This window comes from Bombina bombina, chromosome 4 (genome assembly GCF_027579735.1).
Source record: "Bombina bombina isolate aBomBom1 chromosome 4, aBomBom1.pri, whole genome shotgun sequence".
NCBI classification, from domain to species: domain Eukaryota; kingdom Metazoa; phylum Chordata; class Amphibia; order Anura; family Bombinatoridae; genus Bombina; species Bombina bombina.
In genome coordinates, this window is record NC_069502.1 from 580,874,881 (window position 1) to 580,902,433 (window position 27,553).

Genomic DNA, 27,553 nt, shown 5'->3' on the forward strand with positions numbered 1-27,553 from the left:
TCTGCAAAGAGAACAGGACGACTGATCCGTGTACATGAAAGAATGAATGGGGCCATGTATCGTGAGATTTTGAGTGCAAACCTCCTTCCATCAGCAAGGGCATTGAAGATGAAACGTGGCTGGGTCTTTCAGCATGACAATGATCCCAAACACACCGCCGGGCAACAAAGGAGTGGCTTCATAAGAAGCATTTCAAGGTCCTTGAGTGGCCTAGCCAGTCTCCAGATCTCAACCCTAGCCAGTCTCCAGATCTCAACCCCATAGAAAACCTTTGGAGGGAGTTGAAAGTCCGTGTTGCCCAGTGACAGCCCCAAAACATCACTGCTCGAGAGGAGATCTGCATGCAGGAATGGGCCAACATACCAGCAACAGTGTGTGACAACCTTGTGAAGACTTACAGAATAGTTTGACCTCTGTCATTGCCAACAAAGGATATATAACAAAGTATTGAGATGAACTTTTGATATTGACCAAATACTTATTTTCCACCATAATTTGCAAATAAATTATTTCCAAATCAGACAATGTGATTGTCTGGATTTGTTTCCACATTTTGTCTCTCATAGCTGAGGTATACCTATGATGAAAATTACAGGCCTTTCTCATCTTCTTAAGTGGGAGAACTTGCACAATTGGTGGCTGACTAAATACTTTTTTGCCCCACTGTATATATACACTTTTGAGCCCTTTCCACTCAAATACCTTAAAACTTGAAAAAGCATTTTTAATCAATTTTAATATTTTAAAATGTTAATTACTGTGTATTTAATATACAAATTTTACATCCAAAAAAATGTATTTTATATATATGTATATTAAAAAAAAGACAATTTTCTTCTATGTGAGAAACATGGTGTAGGGATAAATTCTTGAAGTTAGAGCGCATCGAGCAAAGAAATTATTTAGAGCTCCTCTAGAACCAAATGTGTAAAACAAGTACGCCAAATGTGGATAAGTCCTAGCTCCTCCCCTATCTGTCCTTTCCAAAAAATAGATAAAATAAAAAGTAATTTATAGTTGTATTAGAAGAAGTGCTACAAATGCAAGGACTAACTGTTATTAATTAAAAATATCAATTTCTAAATATAAAATCTCTTATTATTTATTTTATTAAAAAAATATATTTAAAAACAATAATTAATCTATACCTAGCACACATCCCATTCAACATATCTTAGTTAAAAAGGGACATCTCCCTTATTATAACCTATAATCTGCGGAACCACTTTAAGATAATGTCTCAAACAGACTTACGGCTAGATTTAGAGTTTTGTCGGTAACGACCCACGTAGCTAACGCTGGATTTTTTCTGGCCGCACCTTTAAAATAACTCTGGTATTGAGAGTCCACAGAATGGCTGCGTTAGGCTCCAAAAAGGAGCGTAGAGCATATTTAACGCAACTTCAACTCTCGATACCAGAGTTGCTTACGGAAGCGGCCAGCCTCAAAAACGTGCTCGTGCACGATTCCCCCATAGATAACAATGGGGCTGTTTGAGCTGAAAAAAAACCTAACACCTGCAAAAAAGCCGCGTTCAGCTCCTAACGCAGCCCCATTGTTGTCTATGGGGAAACACTTCCTACGTCTGCACCTAACACTCTAACATGTACCCCGAGTCTAAACACCCCTAACCTTACACTTATTAACCCCTAATCTGCCGCCCCCGCTATCGCTGACCCCTGCATATTATTATTAACCCCTAATCTGCCGCTCCGTAAACCGCCGCTACTTACATTATCCCTATGTACCCCTAATCTGCTGCCCCTAACACCGCCAACCCCTATATTATATTTATTAACCCCTAATCTGCCCCCCACAACGTCGCCTCCACCTGCCTACACTTATTAACCCCTAATCTGCTGAGCGGACCGCACCGATATTATAATAAAGTTATTAACCCCTAATCCGCCTCACTAACCCTATAATAAATAGTATTAACCCCTAATCTGCCCTCCCTAACATCGCCGACACCTAACTTCAAACATTAACCCCTAATCTGCCGACTGGAGCTCACCGCTATTCTAATAAATGTATTAACCCCTAAAGCTAAGTCTAACCCTAACACTAACACCCCCCTAAGTTAAATATAATTTAAATCTAACGAAATTAATTAACTATTATTAAATAAATTATTCCTATTTAAAGCTAAATACTTACCTGTAAAATAAATCCTAATATAGCTACAATATAAATTATAATTATATTATAGCTATTTTAGGATTTATATTTATTTTACAGGTAACTGTATTTATTTTAACCAGGTACAATAGCTATTAAATAGTTAAGAACTATTTAATAGCTAAAATAGTTAAAATAATTACAAAATTACCTGTAAAATAAATCCTAACCTAAGTTACAATTAAACCTATCACTACACTATCAATAAATAAATTAAATAAAATACCTACAATTACACCTAACACTACACTATCAATAAATGAATTAAATACAATATCTACAAATAAATACAATTAAATAAACTAACTAAAGTACAAAAAATAAAAAAGAACTAAGTTACAAAAAATAAAAAATATTTACAAACATAAGAAAAATATTACAACAATTTTAAACTAATTACACCTACTCTAAGCCCCCTAATAAAATAACAAAGCCCCCCAAAATAAAAAATGCCCTACCCTATTCTAAATTACAAAAGTTCAAAGCTCTTTTACCTTACCAGCCCTGAACAGGGCCCTTTGAGGGGCATGCCCCAAGAAATTCAGCTCTTTTGCCTGTAAAAAAAAAAAACATACAATACCCCCCCCAACATTACAACCCACCACCCACATACCCCTAATCTAACCCAAACCCCCCTTAAATAAACCTAACACTAAGCCCCTGAAGATCTTCCTACCTTGTCTTCACCTCACCGGGTATCACACCGATCCGTCCTGGCTCCGATATCTTCATCCAACGACTGAAGAAGTCCAGAAGAGGGTCCAAAGTCTTCATCCTATCCAGGAAGAAGAGTAGATCCGGACCGGCAACCATCTTCTTCCAAGCGGCATCTTCTATCTTCATCCGATGAGGACCGGCTCCATCGTGAAGACATCCAGCGCGGACCCATCTTCTTCCGACGACGACTTCCCGACGAATGACGGTTCCTTTAAGGGACGTCATCCAAGATGGCGTCCCTCGAATTCCGATTGGCTGATAGGATTCTATCAGCCAATCGGAATTAAGGAATGCGAGCTCAATCTGATTGGCTGATATGATCGGCCAATCGGATTGAACTTGATTCTGATTGGCTGATTCCATCAGCCAATCAGAATTTTCCTACCTTAATTCCGATTGGCTGATAGAATCCTATCAGCCAATCGGAATTCGAGGGACGCCATCTTGGATGACGTCCCTTAAAGGAGCCTTCATTCGTCGGTAGTCCGTCGGGCCAGCAGGATGTTACGCGTCGGAGGTCTGCAAGATGGATCCGGAAGAAAGAAGATTGAAGATGCCGTTGATAGAAGACTTCAGCCGGATCATGGACCTCTTCAGCTCCCGCTTGGATGATGACTTCAGCCGGATCATGGACATCTTCAGCTCCCTGCTTGGGCTTGGATCAGGACATCGGAGGAGCTCTTCTGGATCGATCGGTGAACCTGGTATGGTGAAGGTAAGGTAGGAAGATCTTCAGGAGCTTAGTGTTAGGTTTATTTAAGGGGGGTTTGGGTTAGATTAGGGGTATGTGGGTGGTGGGTTGTAATGTTGGGGGGGTATTGTATGTGTTTTTTTTACAGGCAAAAAAGCTGAATTCTTTGGGGCATGACCCGCAAAGGGCCCTGTTCAGGGCTGGTAAGGTAAAAGAGCTTTGAACTTTAGTAATTTAGAATAGGGTAGGGCATTTTTTTATTTTGGGGGTCTTTGTTATTTTATTAGGGGGCTTAGAGTAGGTGTAATTAGTTTAAAATTGTTGTAATATTTTTCTGATGTTTGTAAATATTTTTTTATTTTTTGTAACTTAGTTCTTTTTTATTTTTTGTACTTTAGTTAGTTTATTTCATTGTATTTATTTGTAGATATTGTATTTAATTAATGTATTGATAGTGTAGTGTTAGGTTTAATTGTAACTTAGGTTAGGATTTATTTTACAGGTAATTTTGTAATTATTTTAACTATTTTAGCTATTAAATAGTTCTTAACTATTTAATAGCTATTGTACCTGGTTAAAATAAATACAAAGTTACCTGTAAAATAAATATAAATCCTAAAATAGCTATAATATAATTATAATTTATATTGTAGCTATATTAGGATTTATTTTCCAGGTAAGTATTTAGCTTTAAATAGGAATAATTTATTTAATAAGAGTTAATTAATTTCGTTAGATTTAAATTATATTTAACTTAGGGGGGGTGTTAGTGTTAGGGTTAGACTTAGCTTTAGGGGTTAATACATTTATTAGAATAGCGGTGAGCTCCAGTCGGCAGATTAGGGGTTAATGTTTGAAGTTAGGTGTCGGCGATGTTAGGGAGGGCAGATTAGGGGTTAATACTATTTATTATAGGGTTAGTGAGGCGGATTAGGGGTTAATAACTTTATTATAGTAGCGGTGCGGTCCACTCGGCAGATTAGGGGTTAATAAGTGTAGGCAGGTGGAGGCGACGTTGAGGGGGGCAGATTAGGGGTTAATAAATATAATATAGGGGTCGGCGGTGTTAGGGGCAGCAGATTAGGGGTACATAAGTATAACGTAGGTGGCGGTCGGCAGATTAGGGATTAATAATTGTAGGTAGCTGGCAGCGACGTTGTGGGGGGCAGGTTAGGGGTTAATAAATATAATATAGGGGTCGGCGTTGTTAGGGGCAGCAGATTAGGGGTACATAAGTATAACGTAGGTGGCAGTCGGCAGATTAGGGGTTAAAAAAATTAATCGAGTGGCGGCGATGTGGGGGGACCTCAGTTTAGGGGTACATAGGTAGTTTATGGGTGTTAGTGTACTTTAGAGCACAGTAGTTAAGAGCTTTATGAACCGGCGTTAGCCCAGAAAGCTCTTAACTACTGACTTTTTTCTGCGGCTGGAGTTTTTCGTTAGATTTCTAACACTCACTTCAGACACGACTCTAAATACCGGAGTTAGGAAGATCCCATTGAAAATATAGGATACGCAATTGACGTAAGGGGATCTGCGGTATGGAAAAGTCGCGGCTGAAAAGTGAGCGTTAGACCCTTTCCTGACTGACTCCAAATACCGGCGGTAGCCTAAAACCAGCGTTAGGAGCCTCTAACGCTGGTTTTCACGGCTACCGCCAAAATCTAAATCTAGGCCTAAGTGTGGTAACCATTGTATTCACTGAATATAAAATGTTGCAAATATGAAAACTAATGTTGGGTTACAATGAGCTGTTGCTTATTGTAATATCCCATGACTTCCACTTCACACTTTCATATCTTCATAGTGGGATGTTGTCATATCACATTGCTGTACCTTTAATTCCAAGTATCTCCCTTTCCAACTGCCTTATTTAAACCAGCTTCAAACTCTCCACATTGCTTGATTAATTGCAAGCAGTAAGCTGTTCACTTCTCAATCGTTGTGGATCTTGTTGTCTCTTCTTACTCGCTCTTCTAATCACCTGACCGGCATTTGTATCGTCAGACGTCAGACGCCACAGCCATACGGTGTCTGACTCCTGCTTCCAGCCGCTCTCTTCAGCTAGTCTCAGGACTGCAAGTTTTCCCACAAGTCTTTTGTAAAGGACGGTTTATATGAACCTTCAGTCTAGAATTCTGTTTGTACATATAACAAGTGACGCCACCGTATGTTGTTTGCCACATGCTGTTCTGATTCAGCTCCTCTCTTCTTGATACTGTTTCTTTAATATCTGCTGGTCTACAATTTACGGATTGCTGGTATACAAAACAAACTACAGATGTTATCAACGTTCTTACCAGTGTCTGTGGCTAGTTATAGGATCCCCTGTATGTTTTTCTTTTTCCTTGTAATGCCGTGTTGACATTATTCAGCAATCTGCTTGGCCTTCTCATCCAGCACTTGCAGTTTGCAAATTAAAACACTCAACCTTACTCACAAAACATTAAAACATATGACGCTCAAAATTAATTAATACTATTCTCATTCACACTCTTCATTCTCTATATCTTCATTTGTTAAGTTTATCTCTTATCTTCTTCCTCTCCTCAGGGTACTAATTCCAAATTACCAGAGCTTTATATCCCAATAAACTATGTGATACTATGTGATAAATGGGGATATATCCAATTCAGAATTAAGACCAGACGAGAAGAGTATCTGCATTTTATAAATAAGCTCCTCCAATTATATGGAGCAATCTTTGTTCGAAATTACCCCCCCTCCAATCGGGCCCTATTTTCTAAACCCCCCAATACTTAAAGTATTTTAAGTTGTTATTGTGTACCTCCCTAAAATGATAATATAGATGTGTGTCTTGGATCCCTATCTCAATACATGAAAGATGTTTCCTAATTTGTTTCCTAGGGTTCTTGCTGTGTCTCCTATGTATTGCTTCTGACAGGAAAATGTCTTTTAAAGGAAATGTATAATTATTTTGGCTTGATTGGATTATTTTACACTTATTGCCATACTTACAGGCTCTACATAATATTATTTTTTACCTCTCTAAACTCACTTGGGGCTAGTATACTTTTAAGATTCCTGGCCCTTCTAAAGACTATACTAGGGTATGTTGGCATTTTATTTCCTATTATGGGGCCAGTTTGAATCAGGTGCCAAATGTTTTTTCATAATTTTAATCAGAAGATGGTTATCACAATTAAAATCTGTCACCAGGGGAACATTAATTTAATCTGATTCTCTATTAATAGTGTTATCACAAAGAATAACAATGGCACTACTTAGGTTTAGAAACAAGTTCTCCCTTGTATGATCATTTATAATAATGGTTTCTTAGGGAATGGTGCTTGTACTTGTCATAAATTTAACAACAAATCAGTAAAAAAATGCTAAAAGAGTACAAATGTAGCACTCATGAATGTTGTAAGAAAATTTTGATATACAGCAACGGAGAAAAAATATATAAAACTTAACTTTTCCAAAAATTGATTTAAAACTAAGGGTATACATATGACATTAAAATAAGCACATGCCTACTAAAGCTGGGCTGTATATGGCCCTATCGTTAAAGGAAACTGTATAGGTGATTAAAGGTGTCCAATGTGTAGACAACCCGAGGGTGGGTAAAAACCACTATTCTAATATCCACCAGACCAGAAATATGCAAATTATATAGGTAGATGGTACTAAGTTCCAAATATACAAAGCATTTGAATTAGTGGGATACACAATACCTATACCTGTTATTTAGGTTCATTAATACATTCTCTGGAAATACCAGAGACCTATACCGTTGGGTTTACCGTTAGTTATAACTTTCAAATATATGACTCCAGATGCTAAGTTCTAAATTTATATAGAATAAACTCGTTATGGAAATACTGAATACCTATACTAGTTAATTTACCATATTAATACATTCTCTGGAAATACCAGAGACCTATACCATTTAGTTATCCGTTGGTAATAACTTGTAGCTATGTGTGGTGTAAGTGTACCACACTCAAGATGCTTAATTCCATATATATATAAGGTATTCACGTTGTGGGGATATTAAATACCTGTACCTGTTAGTTTACCGTATTGATACATTTCTCTGGAAATACCAGGGACGTGTACCATTTAGTTTACCGTTAGTTATAACTAGCAGATATGTAATGAAAAAGTGCCCTATTTCAGATGCTAAGATCCAAATATATATAAAGCATTCACGTGGGTGGGATACTAAAAGACCTATACCTGTTAGTTTACCATATTAATGTATTCTCTGGAAATACCAGAGACCTTTACCATTTAGTTTACCGTTAGTTAAAGCTCAAATATGAAAGTGTACCACACTTCAGATGCTAAGTTTCATATAATGCTTTGCGTTGTGCGGATACTAAATACCTATACCTGTTAGTTTACTGTAATAATAAATTCTCTGGGAATACCTGAGACCTATACCATTTAGTTTACCGTTAGTTATCACTTCCAGATATGTACCACACTTCCCAATTAATTGAACCAGTGATCTACCTCTCTGGATATCCCAGAGACCTATACCATTGGATTAATCTAGCTAAAAAAGGCCTGGGCCAAATTAGCGTCCTGAGCTGTAGTGAGGGAAACTTTCAAAGCGGTTGTTATGACCTAGAGTACCTTATCAGTTATTGTAAATAAGTTAGTAGGCATGGCATTTAAAACATGAACAAAACACAGGGAAGGGAGAGGGGGACGCCACTGACGAGTTTTGCAGTAGTAGCTGTTTCAAAGGGCTCTCTATCTTTATATAGCAGAAAGCTACTTCAGTCGTTATTATCTACCTGTTCTTTCACTCTCCTTATTATTTGTGGATTATACACACTTTCTGTTCTAGAACCTCTACTTGTTTATCATAGTCAGCTAGTCTTCAGCAGTTTCTTTTCATCCTAAGGTGGCGACCTTTGGGGATATTTTCCTTCCATTGCCTAAAGTGGCAGCTGTTATAATGAATCAGATTATTGGCATCCCCCTTCTTGAAGGGTGTCGTAGTGACTAAATCTTCTCCTACTACTTTAATATCTAACTTGACAAACATATAGGTGAAACTAATACCTATATTGTTAGAATTCATCCCTATCATAAACTCCTCTAGTTTTTCTAAATTACCCTTCCAAACAAAGAAAATGTTGTCTATGTATCTTTTGTACAGGACAAGACTTGTACCGAGCCTATGTGGGGCTATAAATTTCTCCTCTCACTTACCCAAGAAGAGATTGGCATAGCTGGCTGCGAATATTGTGCTCGTCGCCATTTTCTTGGTTTGTAGGTCAAATTTACCATTGAATGGAAAATAATTCTGATTTAAAATAAACTTTATTTCATTTAATAAAATCTTTTTGTTCTCTATTCAATGTAGCATCCCTCTCCGTGATTAACTCTACAGCTTCAAGCCCCAGTTCATGTTGAATACTAGTATAGAGCAAAGATACATCACATGTTCCCAATATATAATTATCTTCCCATTTTATCTGATTTATACACCTTGATATATCTGTTGTATCCTTAAGGAATTATGGTAATATTTTAACATATTTCTGTAAGAATCTGTCTATATATTGTGATAAATTTGACATTAGGGACTCCCCGGTGGATTGACCAGATCCTTGTTTTTCTTTGGTAAAAAATAAAAAATGGGGATTTTTGGAAATTTGGGATATAAGAAGTCATATTCCCTTTTATATAAAATGCCCTTCTCTTTAGCCCCATCTAGCATTTCATTAATCTGGTGGATTTTTTTAGTTTAATCTAATTTTAATTCCTTATATGTTTCCTGATCGCTCAGGAGCCTGTTTGCTTCTTTCAAGTATAGCGAGTTCGCTGGCTTTATTATTAATTCTTTATTATATTGGAGATGTTTTATTATTTGTTTCTCACTATTTGTTAAATTTCGGGAAGCATTTTTGTTTAATTTGACTTTTGAAATATATTTTTGTACTAATTTTTCAAATAATTCAAGGTTTCTCCCTTTTTCATTGGATGGATAAAATGTATAATTTAATTGTAGATCTATATGTATGTTTGATATCTTATGTATTTATTTCTATACTCTTATTTGTGTCATTTACCATCAAATTCCTTTCTATTAGTTTTTTAGCAAAATATCTTTTTTTTATATATATTTTTATTGAGGTAATAATTTGGCATACAAACACAAATTGCAGCAGTATACAGTAGAAATCTAAATTTGCTTATGACATATTACAATGTGTAGGTTATATATTGATAGACATTACACATGGTCTCAGTTGCACTAAGCAAAGCGAAAAACAGAATCACCTGCTGCAAGAATAAAAGAGGTAAAACAACAATTCAAGAAAATGCCAATAAAAGTTTTGAACCTTCTTATCCATCTAAGAGGCCACTCTTGGACCTCATAACAAAACATATTAAACAGCTATAGCGGAAGGTTACCCCAAAGGTAAGAGGCCTCTTATGGATCTCATTATGAAAACCTCAGATTTTAGTTTTATTGCACTGTGTTATTACTAGATAGGGGAAAAATGAAATTTATTTTCAATGGAATAAATTTACCATGGGAGTCTAGAGCATAAGGGCATGGCTGAGCTACATAGAGTTATAAGTTAGAACATATGTCTCAAGGCGCACATGGTTATGATTATAAAGTGCTGATTAGGAGAGAATAAAGGACATGCACCTATATATTGTGAGCTATAAATTTGCAGGGCAAATGCTTTGGCCAATAAAATAATTCACAATCTATTGGAAGGAGTATTTGGCAGGGACATAGGAAAAAAACACTTCACATTATATGCTTACCCTATTGTTAAACTAAGTTGAGGGTTCATGGTAGATATTATTATTATTATTTTTAAGACAGCTATTAGGTATATACAGGGAGTGCAGAATTATTAGGCAAGTTGTATTTTTGAGGATTAATTTTATTATTGAACAACAACCATGTTCTCAATGAACCCAAAAAACTCATTAATATCAAAGCTGAATAGTTTTGGAAGTAGTTTTTAGTTTGTTTTTAGTTATAGCTATTTTAGGGGGATATCTGTGTGTGCAGGTGACTATTACTGTGCATAATTATTAGGCAACTTAACAAAAAACAAATATATACCCATTTCAATTATTTATTTTTACCAGTGAAACCAATATAACATCTCAACATTCACAAATATACATTTCTGACATTCAAAAACAAAACAAAAACAAATCAGTGACCAATATAGCCACCTTTCTTTGCAAGGACACTCAAAAGCCTGCCATCCATGGATTCTGTCAGTGTTTTGATCTGTTCACCATCAACATTGCGTGCAGCAGCAACCACAGCCTCCCAGACACTGTTCAGAGAGGTGTACTGTTTTCCCTCCTTGTAAATCTCACATTTGATGATGGACCACAGGTTCTCAATGGGGTTCAGATCAGGTGAACAAGGAGGCCATGTCATTAGATTTTCTTCTTTTATACCCTTTCTTGCCAGCCACGCTGTGGAGTACTTGGACGCGTGTGATGGAGCATTGTCCTGCATGAAAATGTTTTTCTTGAAGGATGCAGACTTCTTCCTGTACCACTGCTTGAAGAAGGTGTCTTCCAGAAACTGGCAGTAGGACTGGGAGTTGAGCTTGACTCCATCCTCAACCCGAAAAGGCCCCACAAGCTCATCTTTGATGATAACAGCCCAAACCAGTACTCCACCTCCACCTTGCTGGCGTCTGAGTCGGACTGGAGCTCTCTGCCCTTTACCAATCCAGCCCATCAAGACGCACTCTCATTTCATCAGTCCATAAAACCTTAGAAAAATCAGTCTTGAGATATTTCTTGGCCCAGTCTTTACGTTTTAGCTTGTGTGTCTTGTTCAGTGGTGGTCGTCTTTCAGCCTTTCTTACCTTGGCCATGTCTCTGAGTATTGCACACCTTGTGCTTTTGGGCACTCCAGTGATGTTGCAGCTCTGAAATATGGCCAAACTGGTGGCAAGTGGCATCTTGGCAGCTGCACGCTTGACTTTTCTCAGTTCATGGGCAGTTATTTTGCGCCTTGGTTTTTCCACACGCTTCTTGCGACCCTGTTGACTATTTTGAATGAAACGATTGATTGTTCGATGATCACGCTTCAGAAGCTTTGCAATTTTAAGAGTGCTGCATCCCTCTGCAAGATATCTCACTATTTTTTACTTTTCTGAGCCTGTCAAGTCTTTCTTTTGACCCATTTTGCCAAAGGAAAGGAAGTTGCCTAATAATTATGCACACCTGATATATGGTGTTGATGTCATTAGACCACACCCCTTCTCATTACAGAGATGCACATCACCTAATATGCTTAATTGGTAGTAGGCTTTCGAGCCTATACAGCTTGGAGTAAGACAACATGCATAAAGAGGATGATGTGGTCAAAATACTCATTTGCCTAATAATTCTGCACTGCATGTATATAAATCCAGGTATAAGACTTCTGCTAGCTTATAGACAAGTATAGGATCCCGCCATCTCAGCCGCAGACAGCGAGACCCAAGACACGTCAATAGGAAAAAAGAGATAGGTGCTTTCAGGTGCATTTCAGGGAACCAGATTAAGAAAAAAACTGGCAAAATTGTTACTTCAAGGTGGAAGAGAGTAAATATATTTGACCTGCAAATATATATAGAAAAGGGTTAAATTTCTGCAACTAGTTATATTTACACCAGATATCCTTGGTCGCTACGTTATCTCTCCTTTCAAATCTCAAACTAGTAGATGCTATATGCTATATATGACCTGCAGAGAATACATTAACTACACATTCAACTTCTATTGCTATAACCAGGAGGTCATTGTAAGATAGGTATCTTCGGTTTGTTGCTCCAATTGCTTTATAAGGACTCAAACTGGTAGGCACAAAATAATAATAAAAGTTGAACTAAGTCATGGTTAATATACATTTAAGCTTTGTTTATGAAGTACTCCCTGAAAGTTTGATAGTTAGAAAAAACAAAAAACTTGCCGGTTTTACAATAGGGGGGAGAAAAGGGTAGTGAAACACATTGAAATCAAACTTATAATTATGGTTTAAGACAGCCAGTTGTGATTGATTAAGGCTTTGTGAAGGAGTCTCAATGGCAGCATAAGCGTGCTATGTGGAACTTCATACCCATACAAGCAAGAGTACAATTAGGGAGAAAATAAAACCTATGTGACTTTGAAGACAAAACAATAAGTAGGTCGAAGGACCACTAAGAAATGTAGATTGAATCGCACATTAGTAGCATAAAGGGTTGTGACAAAGGAATTCTCAACCGGAGCAGTAAATAAAAATAAAGTATTTAACTTGGGTCTGTTTACTCGTGGCAAGGCCTGAATTTAACCAACTCTGGTGCGAGTCCCCCTGTAAAAGTCAATGTTACCAGCCAGTTGCAGGATCATCAAAAGTTTGAGCCGTAAGTATATGATGGCCGAAGGGCAGCATCCCTGCTTCCAGATAATGACCCACTTAGACTCCAGCGGATCTGTACACCAAGGGATCGCTGAAAGCTGCAAAGTCACTGAGGGGCACTGTAGTCTTGGCCATATGTCTTCCCGGTCCCGGGACGAGCGCTCAGCAGGGGCTCTCTTATGTATGCTGTCCTTAGTAAGTAAAAAGATTGAGTGGACCGTTGCTATGCCGTTTTTACTAATCCCTGCACAGGTTGCGTCCCTGATGATAGCTCGATTGGTTTTCACTTCCGCGATTGCCCCATCTGTTACTGGAGCCGTGATAGCGAATGCCTTATCCTTTTCAGCCAGGGTAGGTATGTAGCACCGGGGCCCCAGAGCGCTACCGCTGAGATGCATCGCCAAAACAGGCCTGGTTGATGTAGTTTGTTGGGGTACTTTGAGAACTCCAGGTTTAAATGCTGCAGTTAGCGTTTCTTCTAGGGCAACATGGTGATCCGAGAGAAGATTGCTCAGCACTTTTAAAAAGGTAGTAGCACCCTTCATGTCCATATTGGTACTCTATACCAATCGATAAGTCAGCACATTGAATAGGATGGTGTGGATGTACTCACACTTCTAACTAACGACAGGAGCTGGAGGACATCCTGCCGGGGTGTTATTTCACGTGGCTGATGTTGTAGGCCACAACTTTAAATTAGCTCCGGGCTCTGAAGCCAACAGCAATCCCGGAAAAAGTGATCTCAATGAATAGGTTTTCTTTAGTGTAATTTAAATATACCAAGCTCCGTATTAGATGCTTCTTAGAAAGGATGATATCTGATTGATGATACAGGAAAGCTAGAGCAGCTTGAAGAAGTGCGATCAGTCATGGCCGCTGCCCGGAAGTTCCCCCCAGCAAAATATCTTTTGAGTGTTCATTTTCTGATAAATTGACTTACATGTATATGGGTATTCAATTTATCTAGCCTTGTCGTAGGTACAAAACTAGGCCTAGGCCAAAAACTATCTTTATTCAATTCCTTACTACTTAAATTGAATATACCATCTTAAATTACTCTTTTTATGACTCTTTCTTGTTCTTCCTCTTCTTTAGCCTCTCTTGTTCTTTTTCTTAGGGGTGTGTCATTTTGTGTCACCACATTTTTTTGATGTTCCTGGACTCTGTGGGCTTTTCTCTAAAACATATTTTCCACTTTCATATCATCATCTATTACCTTAAATCTGTTTGCTGTTCCAATTCTCTATCTCCTATATAAACCTTTATACATGGATCTATAATAATTATATTCTATGGGGCATATTTATCAAGCTCTGTATGGAGCTTGATTCCCCGTGTCTAAAGACCACTGCTCCATAACCTGTCTGCCTGCTCGGAGGCAGTGGACAGAAATCAACCCGCTCAAATACGATTGGATTGATTGACACCCCCTGCTAGTTGCCGTGAATCTGCCGGGGGGCGGCACTGCACCAGCAGTTCATGCTGTCGGCATTTATCGATGTGCAGCGGACATGATACGCTACATTGTATCATGTCCGCTCGCACTATAACAAATTGACCCCTATATCTATATGTCCTAGGATCTTACCAGATCTATTCATATTCCCTATATTTCCTTCTATTGTTTGTTTCCCCTTCTTCTCTATTATAAGTCCATCTGTAAGGCATTCTATCTTTAAAGTTCATCTTCCTTCTTCCATAGTCCCTCCTACTGTCATTATGTGTATCATAATCCTTTCTATTCCAGTCAATACTATTACTCTGTCTCCCCTAAGGAGGGACTCTATACATCTTATATTTGTTTCCATACTGATTTATAAATCTTTTATTTTGTTGTTTTTCTGATTTAAATCTATTTCTACACAAAGAAAGAGAGTACTGACACTACGAAAGTGGGAAAATAGGACACAAACCCCACTGAGGATCCAGTGCTGCCCCTTTAAGGCTAAATATTAAGTACAAAAAAGAGAAAAAAGTAAGGGGCTAGAATAGCACTCATTCCTATTATATATAGTAAGGTAATAAAGTTGACATAAACTTTTATTCAAATTAAATTAAAACAGGGAGATACCCTGACCCAGTTACCTAACACCCACACACTTAAAAACCATGGGTCACTCCCCTGTATTCCTGTCCGATAACTGGAAATGTTGGCTGCAGGTGACAGGAGTGAGCAACATGGTAGATAATAAGAACAAACGCGTTTCGGACGTTATACCATTATTTTCAATGTTTAAAAATAATGGACAAACAGAAGTGACACAATTGACTGCCTTTTAAACCTTCCTTCCCTGGAACCAATCAGAGTAGTGTATGTGTAACACAAGTTGCTATTCCCAATGTGTCTTACTGTAAATATGTGTGATAATATGTGGGCTCAATATATGTTAATGTTTTGATAAGTACTATTTTATATTCTCTTATGGAAAAAATTGGATGTTGAAACTTTTTTAAAAAAATATATATTATACTTTATTTGATTCCGGTAAATTTACCCAATAATAGTGATGCTAAAAGTACAATTAAACAAATATTATTACAAATTCCTTCAAAGTTTAAAAAATGACACCGGTGTCTCTATGTATCTATGTATAGAATGTACGTAATATATAAAAATATATGAATATATAAAAATTAAATTAAAATAATATCGTTGAAATCTTGCAATTTATACAGTTATAGGTTTATCACAAGTTGTAATTTCTAACAAAATGTTTGTAAATACAATTTAATAGTGGATAAGACAATAGTTGCTGTATAGTTCATATAGGATACTTTGTTTCAAGTTCAGCTGTGCAATTGAGATCTTATCTTAGGTAACTATATATCAAATGTAGAGGTATGTTGGTGCGATTTTTATCACACTGTGATACAAGTATACAAATTAGTACCTTAAAGTGTATCTGTTTGATGTCACTTTTGTGAGATGATTGCGGTTAAATAAACGCCGCTATGCCAATAATTTGCTGATGGCAGTTCTATATGGGCTGCTGGCGGTTAAATAAATGCCGCTTTGGTTTCCTCTTGTTAGGTGGGCTTATCTGTTTGCTGCGAGGAAATTCACTTTTATATAAATGCTTGTGTAGTTGCCGTGGCCGCTTTGTTATCTTGTCCTTTGTCGATCACGATGGTATGGTTGTTGTTGAGAAGACAAAGAGAATACCAGCTATACCCTGGTGAAATATTCAAGTTCCTACTTAGCGGCATATATTTAACCGCAAAGATCACATTGATAACTAGAATTCCTTTTTCTACTTATCCTACAAACTTTCTACTCATCCCACAAACTTTCTACTTATCCCACAACCACATTTCAGTACCCAGATCGGTCACTGACCGACATCAAAGAAACCTGGGAACAACGGACCGGAGAGGCACGCAAATATTCCACATCAGGAGGTCATCCAACAACCATACCATCATGATCGGTCACTGACCGACAGACAAACCACAGAATAGAAAAACCGGAGATACTTAAAAAACATCAGCAAACGGTTAGCACCTAACCGCAACGAAGATCCCACCAAGAAATCCTTAAGAGCGCGATCGGTCACTGACCGACAAAGGACAAGATAACAAAGCGGCCACGGCAACTACACAAGCATTTATATAAAAGTGAATTTCCTCGCAGCAAACAGATAAGCCCACCTAACAAGAGGAAACCAAAGCGGCATTTATTTAACCGCCAGCAGCCCATATAGAACTGCCATCAGCAAATTATTGGCATAGCGGCGTTTATTTAACCGCAATCATCTCACAAAAGTGATATCAAACAGATACACTTTAAGGTACTAATTTGTATACTTGTATCACAGTGTGATAAAAATCGCACCAACATACCTCTACATTTGATATATAGTTACCTAAGATAAGATCTCAATTGCACAGCTGAACTTGAAACAAAGTATCCTATATGAACTATACAGCAACTATTGTCTTATCCACTATTACATTGTATTTACAAACATTTTGTTAGAAATTACAACTTGTGATAAACCTATAACTGTATAAATTGCAAGATTTCAACAATATTATTTTAATTTAATTTTGATATATTCATATATTTTTATATATTATGTACATTTTATACATAGATACATAGAGACACCGGTGTGATTTTTTAAACTTTGAAGGAATTTGTAATAATATTTGTTTAATTGTACTTTTAGCATCACTATTATTGGGTAAATTTACCGTAATCAAATAAAGTATAATATATATTTTTTTAAAAAAGTTTCAACATCCAATTTTTTCCATAAGAGAATATAAAATAGTACTTATCAAAACATTAACATATATTGAGCCCACATATTATCACACATATTTACAGTAAGACACATTGGGAATAGCAACTTGGTTTGCGCCACCTACCACAACTAATTATAACTCTTTAAACTTTGGGATAAAGTTTACTTCAGGTGTGCTAGATTCCCCACCAGCTAGACAGTCTAACCCTACCAAACATGTATGTGTAACACGCCTCCTCTGAAGATGACAGAAATCGTCATATCTTTCCTGAGGGGGTGTGAAGTGTAATGCTCATTCCGATTGGTGGGGGTCATGCACAGGGGCAGCTGTAATTGCGATTGGCTTAAACTCGTCATAGATAAACAAATGTCCCACAGTGTGAATATTTATGACCTGTCACGTTAGACATTATAATCTGCACTGATATTGAAGATGGCTTCAGCGTAAAGTACCCAGCCATAACAATCAACTGCCTTGTAAAATCAGTGTATATGTCATAAGTGACATCTGTATCAAAAAAACTGTATTACGATAATGGAGTGTGTTATGTAGTGACCCACTAAATTCTCAGTAACTACCCCATGTTTACACTTTATATGGGGATAGTAGCATCACTAGTAATATAACAATACACATCTCCTAGTCTGTACAGTGATTTGCATAAGTTTATTGTATGTAGAATAGGTTTAAATATTATCCCATTCTGCTATAACCACTACTGGTTTGTACTAAGAGGTGATATGTTAAGTACTGTATATACGGAGCACAAAGATTTTAGGGGCTGGTTTAAAAGGCAGTCGATTGTGTCGCTTCCGTTTGTCCATTATTTTCAAACAATGAAAAAGGACGGTATAACGGCCGAAACGCATTTGTTCTTATTATCTACCGTGTTGATAACTCCTGTTACCTGAAGCCGACGCTTTCAGATATCAGAATACAGGGGAGTGACCCATGGTTTTTAAGTATCTGAGTGTTAGGTAACTGGGTCAGGGTCTCTCCCTGTTTTAATATAATTTGAATAAAAGTTTATGGCATCTACTTATCAAGCCGTGAACTTACTTGCATTTGACGGCACCAATACACTCGCCTAAGATCGCCTAACATCGTTGCCGCGGACCTGAATACGTTCTCCAAAGTTACCAAAAAAGCTGTCAAAAAGCCGCAAACCAAGTATGGGGCGATGAGCAGCGGACTGTTGTTAACTAACAGTCATCGATCTCGCTGCTCTTTGGCTTTTTCCCAGCTTTATTGGTATACTGTCACTAAACACCCACACTATACTATACTGTTTACCACCTATACCGCTGCTCCCGGACCCCACCGCAACTCTAATAAATGTATTAACCCCTAAACCACCGCTCACGGACCCCGCCGCAACTAAATAAAGTGTTCAACCCCTAAACCGTCGCTCCCGGAGCCCACCGCCACCTACATTATACTTATTAACCCCTAATCTGCCACCCCCTGCACCGCCGCCACCTACATTATACTTATTAACCCCTAATATGCCGTCCCCTACACCGCTGCCACCTACATTATATTTATTAACCCCTAATCTGCCCCCCTACACCGCCGCCACTATATTAAATGTTTTAACCCCTAAACCGAAGTCTAACCCTAACACCCACTAACTTAAATATAATTTAAATAAATCTAAATAAATATTCCTATAATTAAATAAATTATTCCTATTTAAAACTAAATACTTACCTCTAAAATAAACCCTAAGATAGCTACAATATAACTAATAGTTACATTGTAGCTAGCTTAGGGTTTATTTTTATTTTACAGGCAAGTTTGTATTTATTTTAACTAGATAGAATAGTTATTAAATAGTTATTAACTATTTACTAACTACCTAGCATTTTCTATCTTCATCCATCCGGCGCGGAGCGGGTCCATCTTCAAGACATCCGACGCGGAGCATCCTCTTCAATCGACAGCTAACACAGAATGAAGGTACCTTTAAGTGACATCATCCAAGATGGCGTCCATTCAATTCCGATTGGCTGATAGAATTTTATCAGCTAATCAGAATTAAGGTAGAAAAAATTCTATTGGCTGATTGGATCAGCCAATAGGATTGAAGTTCAATCCTATTGGCTGATCCAATCAGCCAATAGGATTGAGCTTGCATTCTATTGGCTGATTGGATCAGCCAATAGGATTGAACTTCAATCCTATTGGCTGATTGCATCAGCCAATAGGATTTTTTCTACCTTAATTCCGATTGGCTGATAGAATTCTATCAGCCAATCGGAATTGAAGGGACGCCATCTTGGATGACGTCACTTAAAGGTACCGTCATTCTGTGTTAGCCGTCGATTGAAGAGGATGCTCCGCGTCGGATGTCTTGAAGATGGACCCGGTCCACGCCGGATGGATGAAGATAGAAGATGCCGTCTGGAGGACCACTTCGCCCGGCTTGGATGAAGACTTCTCCCGGCTTCGTTGAGGACTTCAGCCCAGTTGGGTGAAGACTTCTCCCGGTAAGGTGATCTTCAAGGGGTTAGTGTTAGGTTTTTTTAAGGGGGTATTGAGTGGGTTTTAGAGTAGGGTTGGTTGTGTGGGTGGTGGGTTTTAATGTTGGGGGGGATTTGTAATTGTTTTTTACAGGTAAGAGAGCTAATTACTTTGGGGCAATCCCCCGCAAAAGAACCTTTTAAGGGCTATTTGTAATTTAGTGTAGGGTAGGGCTTTTTTATTTTGGGGGGGCTTTTTTATTTTGTTAGGGGGATTAGATTAGGTGTAGTTAGTTTAAAAATCTTGTAATTTGTTTATTATTTTCTGTAATTTAGTGTGTTTTTTTTGTACTTTAGATAATTTTATTTAATTGTTGTTAATTTAGTTAATTTATTTAATTATAGTGTAGTGTTAGGTGTAAGTGTAACTTAGGTTAGGTTTTATTTTACAGGTAACTTTGTATTTATTTTAGCTAGGTAGTTATTAAATAGTTAATAACTATTTAGTAACTATTCTACCTAGTTAAAATAAATACAAACTTGTCTGTAAAATAAAAAAAAAAATATTTTAGTGTTTGCGATGCGGAAGGGCCTCAGTTTAGGGGTTAATAGGTAGTTTATGGGTGTTAGTGTACTTTTAAGCACTTTGGTTAAGAGTTTTATGCTACGGCGTTGTACCATAAAACTCTTAACTACTGACAGGAGAGGGTCTACCGCTCACTTTTTGGCAGACTCGTAATACCGGCGCTATGCAAGTCCCATTGAAAAAATAGGATACACAATTTACGTAAGTGGATTTGCGGTATTTCCAAGTCTGGCCAAAAAAGTGAGCGGTACACCTGTACCTGCAAGACTCGTAATACCAGTGGGCGTTAAAAAGCGCTTTTTAAGCCTAACGCACAACTCATAATCTAGCCGTAAGACTGTTTGAGACATTATCTTAAAGCAGTTCCGCATATTATAGGTTATAATAAGGGAGATGTCCCTTTTTAACTAAGATATTTTGAATCGGGTGCGTGCTAAGATATAGATTAAATTTTTATATTGCTTTTAAATATATATTTTTTAAAATAAGAGATTTTACAAGTGTAGCTCAAAATATCGCTTTTGCGCATGCAAATGTGCGCTAGTATTGCAAGTTAGCCACAATGCGAACGTGACCTCGCGTTCGCATTGCTGGGAAATATTTCACTAACAAAAGCGTGCTTCCATAGGCTCCAATGGGAGCCTCATTCTCATGCCATGTCTAGCGCAGTGAAGGGGGGTATGCTGTGCAGCGATGGCAGCAAATTGTAAATATATATGTCCCGTATCACTCACCATGGCTCCAGAACATACATGCTTGGTCGCTGAGTACACACACATCCGGTGCACTGCAGACAGGCAGGGAGTCGCTACAGGGCAACGGATTCAAGTTGCCAATAGTCAACAAAAAGTACACAAAAGAAGTGACTCAGGAGATAGGATACAAATTATAAAAATTATAAAAATCCAATATTTCTTTCAACATAATTAAAAAATATAGCACACACGATGCCAGACAGTCATGAGAAGACCAACAAGTGTAGTGTCTGACGTGTTTTGCGCCCCCTATAGGTTCTTAATCATAGACATGTCTCCCTAAGGAGAATACACTTATTGACACTTTGGCTATTAACCCTTCATGTACAAGTAAGTTTACAATAAAAACAAAAGTATACTTGTTAGCAATCACGGAAATGAGGCACATTTTTATATATACTGTTGCTATGTCAATTTTTTAAATTGTCATGTCTGCTATACTAGTAAAATGCACACATACTAGAAAAATGCATACAATTGAAGTGTAGTGCTACAGCTGAATCATTGATGATTCAGCTGTAGCACTACACTTCAATTGTGTGCATTTTACTAGTATGTGGGCATTTTGCTAGTATAGCAGACATGACAATTCAAATTATCGACATAGCAACAGTACCAAACAGAGGGGGCAACAGGAGTCACATATTGGACAAAAAATAACTATATTGGATCTTAAAATTAGACATTAGGACACCAAAGGTAATGAATAGAGAGTGGGACATCAGTTAACTGTGTCAATGTTCAAAGGGTCTCCTAAGTTGGTCCCTCCAAAACAATAAGCAGCATTAATTATTTGTTAAGCTACATATATTATTTAAGCAAACAATGACATAAATAGGTTTGGTAAAAAAACACTAAATGTATGAAAAAACAAAAAAATGTGTTTAACATAAATAATGTGTTTTGTATCTCCAACTGTATATATAAAAATGTGCCTCATTTCCGTGATTGCTTACAAGTATACTTTTGTTCTTATTGTAAACTTACTTGTTCATGAAGGGTTAATACCCAAAGTGTAAATAAGTGTATTCTCCTTAGGGAGATATGTCTATGATTAAGCGCCTGTAGGGGGCGTGAAACACATCAGACACTACACTTGTTGGTCTTCCCATGTCTGTCTGGCATCGTGTGTGCTATATTTTTTAATTATGTTGGAATAAAGATTGGATTTTTTTTCATTTTTATCCTATCTCCTGAGTCGCTACTTTTGTGTACCTTTTGGTAAATATATATGTATATGACTATGTATATAAGCATATACATATATATTTACAGGGAACACACAGCTCCCGTGGACTGCAATGTAAAGGCACTTTTCAGTGCAGTTTTTTTCTAATATCTTACAGCCGCCAACTTTTGCCCCAAAAACTGCTTAGTGCAGTTACTTTATTAAAAAATAAAGATGCTCCCATCTTTATTTTTTAATGAAGTACATTACACTTAATTTTGGGGGGCATTCGGTGGACATTTATAAAATATTAACCAGAGATCTGATCTCTGGTTACTTTTATAATCGCTTATTGCTACCGCAAGCTCGCAGTAGCAATAACCAACCACTTGTAATGGCTGGTAATTTAGGCCTTTATATTTAGAAATTGAATTTGTTTTATTAATAACAGTTAGTCCTTGCTTTTTTTGAACTTCTTCTCATATGACTATGGGCCACTTGTAATCTAGCCCAAAATTGTTTACTGAACCATTTTTATATAAAAATATATTTACCATGTTTAATTGTTGTTTTAATGTATGGTAACACATTTAGCACACTACCCCTTTAATTGAATTGTTTAGTAGCATAGTAAGTTACAGGCACATCCTTATACATAGTCCATGGTACAATCTATGCATCACATTGTGCTGATACTGCTCCTAATTGGAAAGCAACAGAATCTGTTGCTTAGTAATCACAGTTTTACCTACATTAAACACAGCTTCAGAAGCACAAACATTTCTCATTTAATAGCTCCCTTCAAGATAATGAAGTCCTTGGGGAATGATGATTAGGAAGAGAAAAAAGCCACCATCTTCCTATCACTTTTAGATAACACCATTAACTTCCTAGCATAATTTAAATATATTTAGATTATTCACACCTGTAAGGGTTTATTATTTATACGCTGGCCAAATATCTTTAAAGGGACATTAAGCACTAAATGAATGCTAGAAAGAGAGATGCATTGATTCAAAGAAAGGATTAGTCTGAGAATAACATGTAGATGTATTTTTTTTAAGTTTTATTAGCTGTTAAATATTGACAAAATAAGTGTATAGTTATAGGCCTCTAGTTATCAAGCCATCTACCGCAAATACGCTGGAATTCCACAGCTTATTTGTGGAGAGGCTGATTCGCCTTAGTTATCAAGCCCTACTGCCTGGCAAAAGTAGAATATAGTGACGTAAGCTTCGATCCGCCGGACTCAGTCCGACACAGATCGATACTTACGTCACTCCAGATGTTCCGAACGCAAGTTCGGCACAATCTGACTACTTCTGGTAGTTATCAAACTACTAGCAGGTACGCTCGCCACTATTCCGGGCCAGAGTACCTGGATTTCAATCCGCCGCCCTGGAGGCGGAGGATCCCATAGGAATCAATAAGAGTCTGACCATAGCGAAAGCTCATGTTCGCTGCTGCCCGATATCCCATTGATTCCTATGGGAATCGTCTGCACCTAAAACCCTAACATGTACCCCGAGTCTAAACACCCCTAATCTGCCCCCCCTACACTGCCGCAACTAAATAAATGTATTACCCCCTAAACCGCCGCTCCTGGACCCCGCCGCAACCTACATTATACATATTAACCCCTAATCTGCCGCCCCTACACTGCCGCAACTAAATAAAGTTATTCCCCCCTAAACCGCTGCTCCCGGACCCCGCCGCAACTATAATAAATATGTTAACCCCTAAACCGCCGCTCCCGGACCCCGCCGCCACCTACATAATACCTATTAACCCCTATCCTGCCCCCCTATACCGCCACCACCTATAATAAATTTATTAACCACTATCCTGCCGCCCCCTACACCGCCGCCACTATAATAAAATTGTTAACCCCTAAACCTAAGTCTAACACTAACCCTAACACCCCCCTAACTTAAATATTAATTAAATAAATCTAAATAATATTACTCTTATTAACTAAATTAATCCTATTTAAAACTAAATACTTACCTATAAAATAAACCCAAATATAGCTACAATATAACTAATACTTACATTGTAACTATTTTAGGATTTATTTTTATTTTACAGGCAAGTTTGTATTTATTTTAACTAGGTACAATAGTTATTAAATAGTTATTAACTATTTAATAACTACCTAGCTAAAAGAAATACAAAATTACCTGTAAAATAAATCCTAACCTAAGTTACAATTAAACCTAACACTACACTATAATTAAATTATTTCAATAAATTAGCTACCAATACCTACAATTAAATACAATTAAACTAAACTAAACTACAAAAAACCCCCACTAAATTACAGAAAATAAAAAAATATTACAAGAAGTTTAAACTAATTACACCTAATCTAAGCCCCCTAATAAAATAAAAAAAAAATAAAAAAAATAATAAAAGTCCCTACCCTATTCTACATTACCGAGTAACCAGCTCTTTTACCAGCCCTTAAAAGGGCTTTTTGCGTGGCATTGCCCCAAAGTAATCAGCTCTTTTGACTGTAAAAAAAAATACAACCCCCCCAACATTAAAACCCACCACCCACATACCCCTACTCTAACCCACCCAAACCCCCTTTAAATAAATGATAATATGAAGATTTATTTCGCTGCGGTTACTGCTCCAGTGTAAAATATACAACAGCTGGGTCCCCTAAACAAAACCACACACATATCGAAATACAAATACATTTATTCTGTGCAAATACTTAATATAAATATATAGCATGAATAAAAAAGCTGGCCAGCTTACTTAAAGTTAGCTCAATACACACAGTGATAATATATACTAGCACAAACAGCTTTCACTGTGTGTTTAAATATGAGGATAAATAGCAAAACCAACGTTGTAAGACAGTACAATGTGTTCGTAAGTACTGACTAAATCAAGTATCACTTTATCCAGTTTAGAAACAATTGTGGTGTTCCTGTGATAATATGTTGCAACTTAATAGGAAATCCGTTAACCCCTTACATTCGCAAGACTCATCATTATATACAGATAGAAATAAGCCAGATAACACCAGCAAGTGTAAAAAATATAAATCAAACTCACTCTGTCCAGAGGTTGATGTTCAATAGTAGATGAGATCCAGGAAAACAGAATTATTGTATTCACTCTCTTGATGTAGAATCAGTTGCAACAATTTCAGACGCTGCAAAAAATCCAAAGCAGCGTCCCGGCTAATCTCTCAGGTGCTGAGAAGGACTCCCCTGCATAGCCCTCAATTAAAGCAATGAATAAGTGAAAAATTTTCAACACCTCTGATAGAGACAAAAACCCAATAACGGAAAGAACAGTAAGGCTGTAGATTAAGTTAAAAATTTCACCTTTGGGGCGGAGCCAGCCGCCATAGCGATAGGTCGCACAGACACAGAGCTCCTGCAAAATATTTTCATTATTTGGCTTTAATATGTAGCCTAAACACTATACTTATAGTTTTTTTATTTTGATAAAAATAAGACTTTCATCTGGACTGCCTTAACTGGTTCTCTATAGCAGCAGCTCAACAAATTTGGACTTTATTTCTCTGAGACCACGAGGAGGATTAATCTAAAGATCGGCATCTACACTGGGGAGCCTTCAGTGAAATTTAGTAAGCCTGTAGACTGGGCTATCATTTTGTGGCTTAGGCTCTGACTGCAACTACGGAAGATCTTGCTGGCCCTCAGTCTGGGACTCCCGGAGGTGATTTCCCGCATTCAATATGGAGCCTCTCACCCTGCTGCACGCAATCGAGCGTGTGCTGTGCCAGCATCAGGAAACTTTTCTGACTCAGCTGGAGGCTGCATTTTCTCTCCCCTCCACTCATGCTCCTGTTGTGAACTCTGAGGGCAACGCAATTAGCGGGCTTGGTGATGACACAGATCTGGGTCCCCAGCAACGGCTGTCCCGTGTGGCCTTGGTTCCCCAAGCACAGATGAATATTACTTTACCGGGGGGGGGTGGTACTCACCCGGCGGCCATTGCAGACTTACCTTATGACACAGCAACAGACTTTGACTCTGCCGGCATCTACTACAAAACGGAGGGGTTTCTGGTCTCATGGTGACAAGCTGAGAAAACTCGCCAGATATCGTATGGGCCCTTTACAGATTTTTGCAGCAGCATGCATGCAACTGACAGCCATGGTGACTTAGGAAAGCAGATCCTACTCCCCGTATGTTTCTCAGATGTCTATGTGGACATACCTCTGGGGTTTATTTTATCTTGCCTTAGCCTGCCCTGGTTAACTGGTACCTGCAACAATCTACAAATCTGTGCAACCAAACTAGAGAACTATACGCTTCTAAAATGTGGAATTGGCTAACCCTATTTAGAGACATTTCTTTGCATCCATATCTAGTAGAATGCTAATTTTCTTGCTCATTTGATTGCTGAATCAATTGAGATATGGACATTGCAGTGGACATCACCAGACTTTACTACGCCAGTTTTCTCCTTCACAGTATGCTTACTGTTCTTCCCCTACCCTGCCTGTAAGGCTCAGTATAGGCTATCTTATATTATATTCTGAGAACGGATAGACACAAACATATGGGGCTCTTTCATGCACCGGTTTAAACATGGAACTCTTTACTAGTTTGAATTCCAGCTTTTCTAGATTGATAACAAGCTTAGAGATTCCTGGGCTAGCTGTATTATAGTTAAAGATTCTTTAGACTACCATGTTGCAACTGTTTACTTCACTGGGATTCCTCTCCTCAATTACAATGCCTGATATTGTTCTAAGTAACGATCACCTATATGCATGAACTGAGGCTTGCATTGTTTATTATTTTTTATCTGCAGCTTCATCCCTTTAAGTATTTTCATAGTATGTTCCTTTTGGCTACCTGCTTCCTCTAGTTGATGATTGTTGGAATAATAATATTGCCTGTGGGGACTTTGTGTTTTGAATGCTGAGCTTTTTACCTCTATAGTGCAGGCGTAGCCAGCGGCCGGGGCTGCGCCTTAACAATCAATATATCTAATATTATAGGTGTCCCATTATGTTTAACAGATTTGCTCTACCATTCTTGTGATGTTTCCCCAATGTTGACAGTTATTCTATATAGAGTATATCATCTGCTCCCAAATCACTCCAAGTTATAAGGCTTCCTACCATTATATACAGCCTTCTGAATATAATTGTGTTTTATGTTACAATAGTTCCAGCTCAACACATATAGTTCACCCTTTGCTTCTACCTGCAGTTCTCCTCTTCAAGACGGCGTTGTTGCCTAGATCAACTAGACAATGTGGGTTGCATATATAGTATATCCTAGGACAAACAATAGTGCTCATTCTATATTGGCTAACTGACCCCAGCTGGCATACTTATTACAGTAAGAGGGTATATCCCATTGACTAACAGTTTTAGACACCAGTGC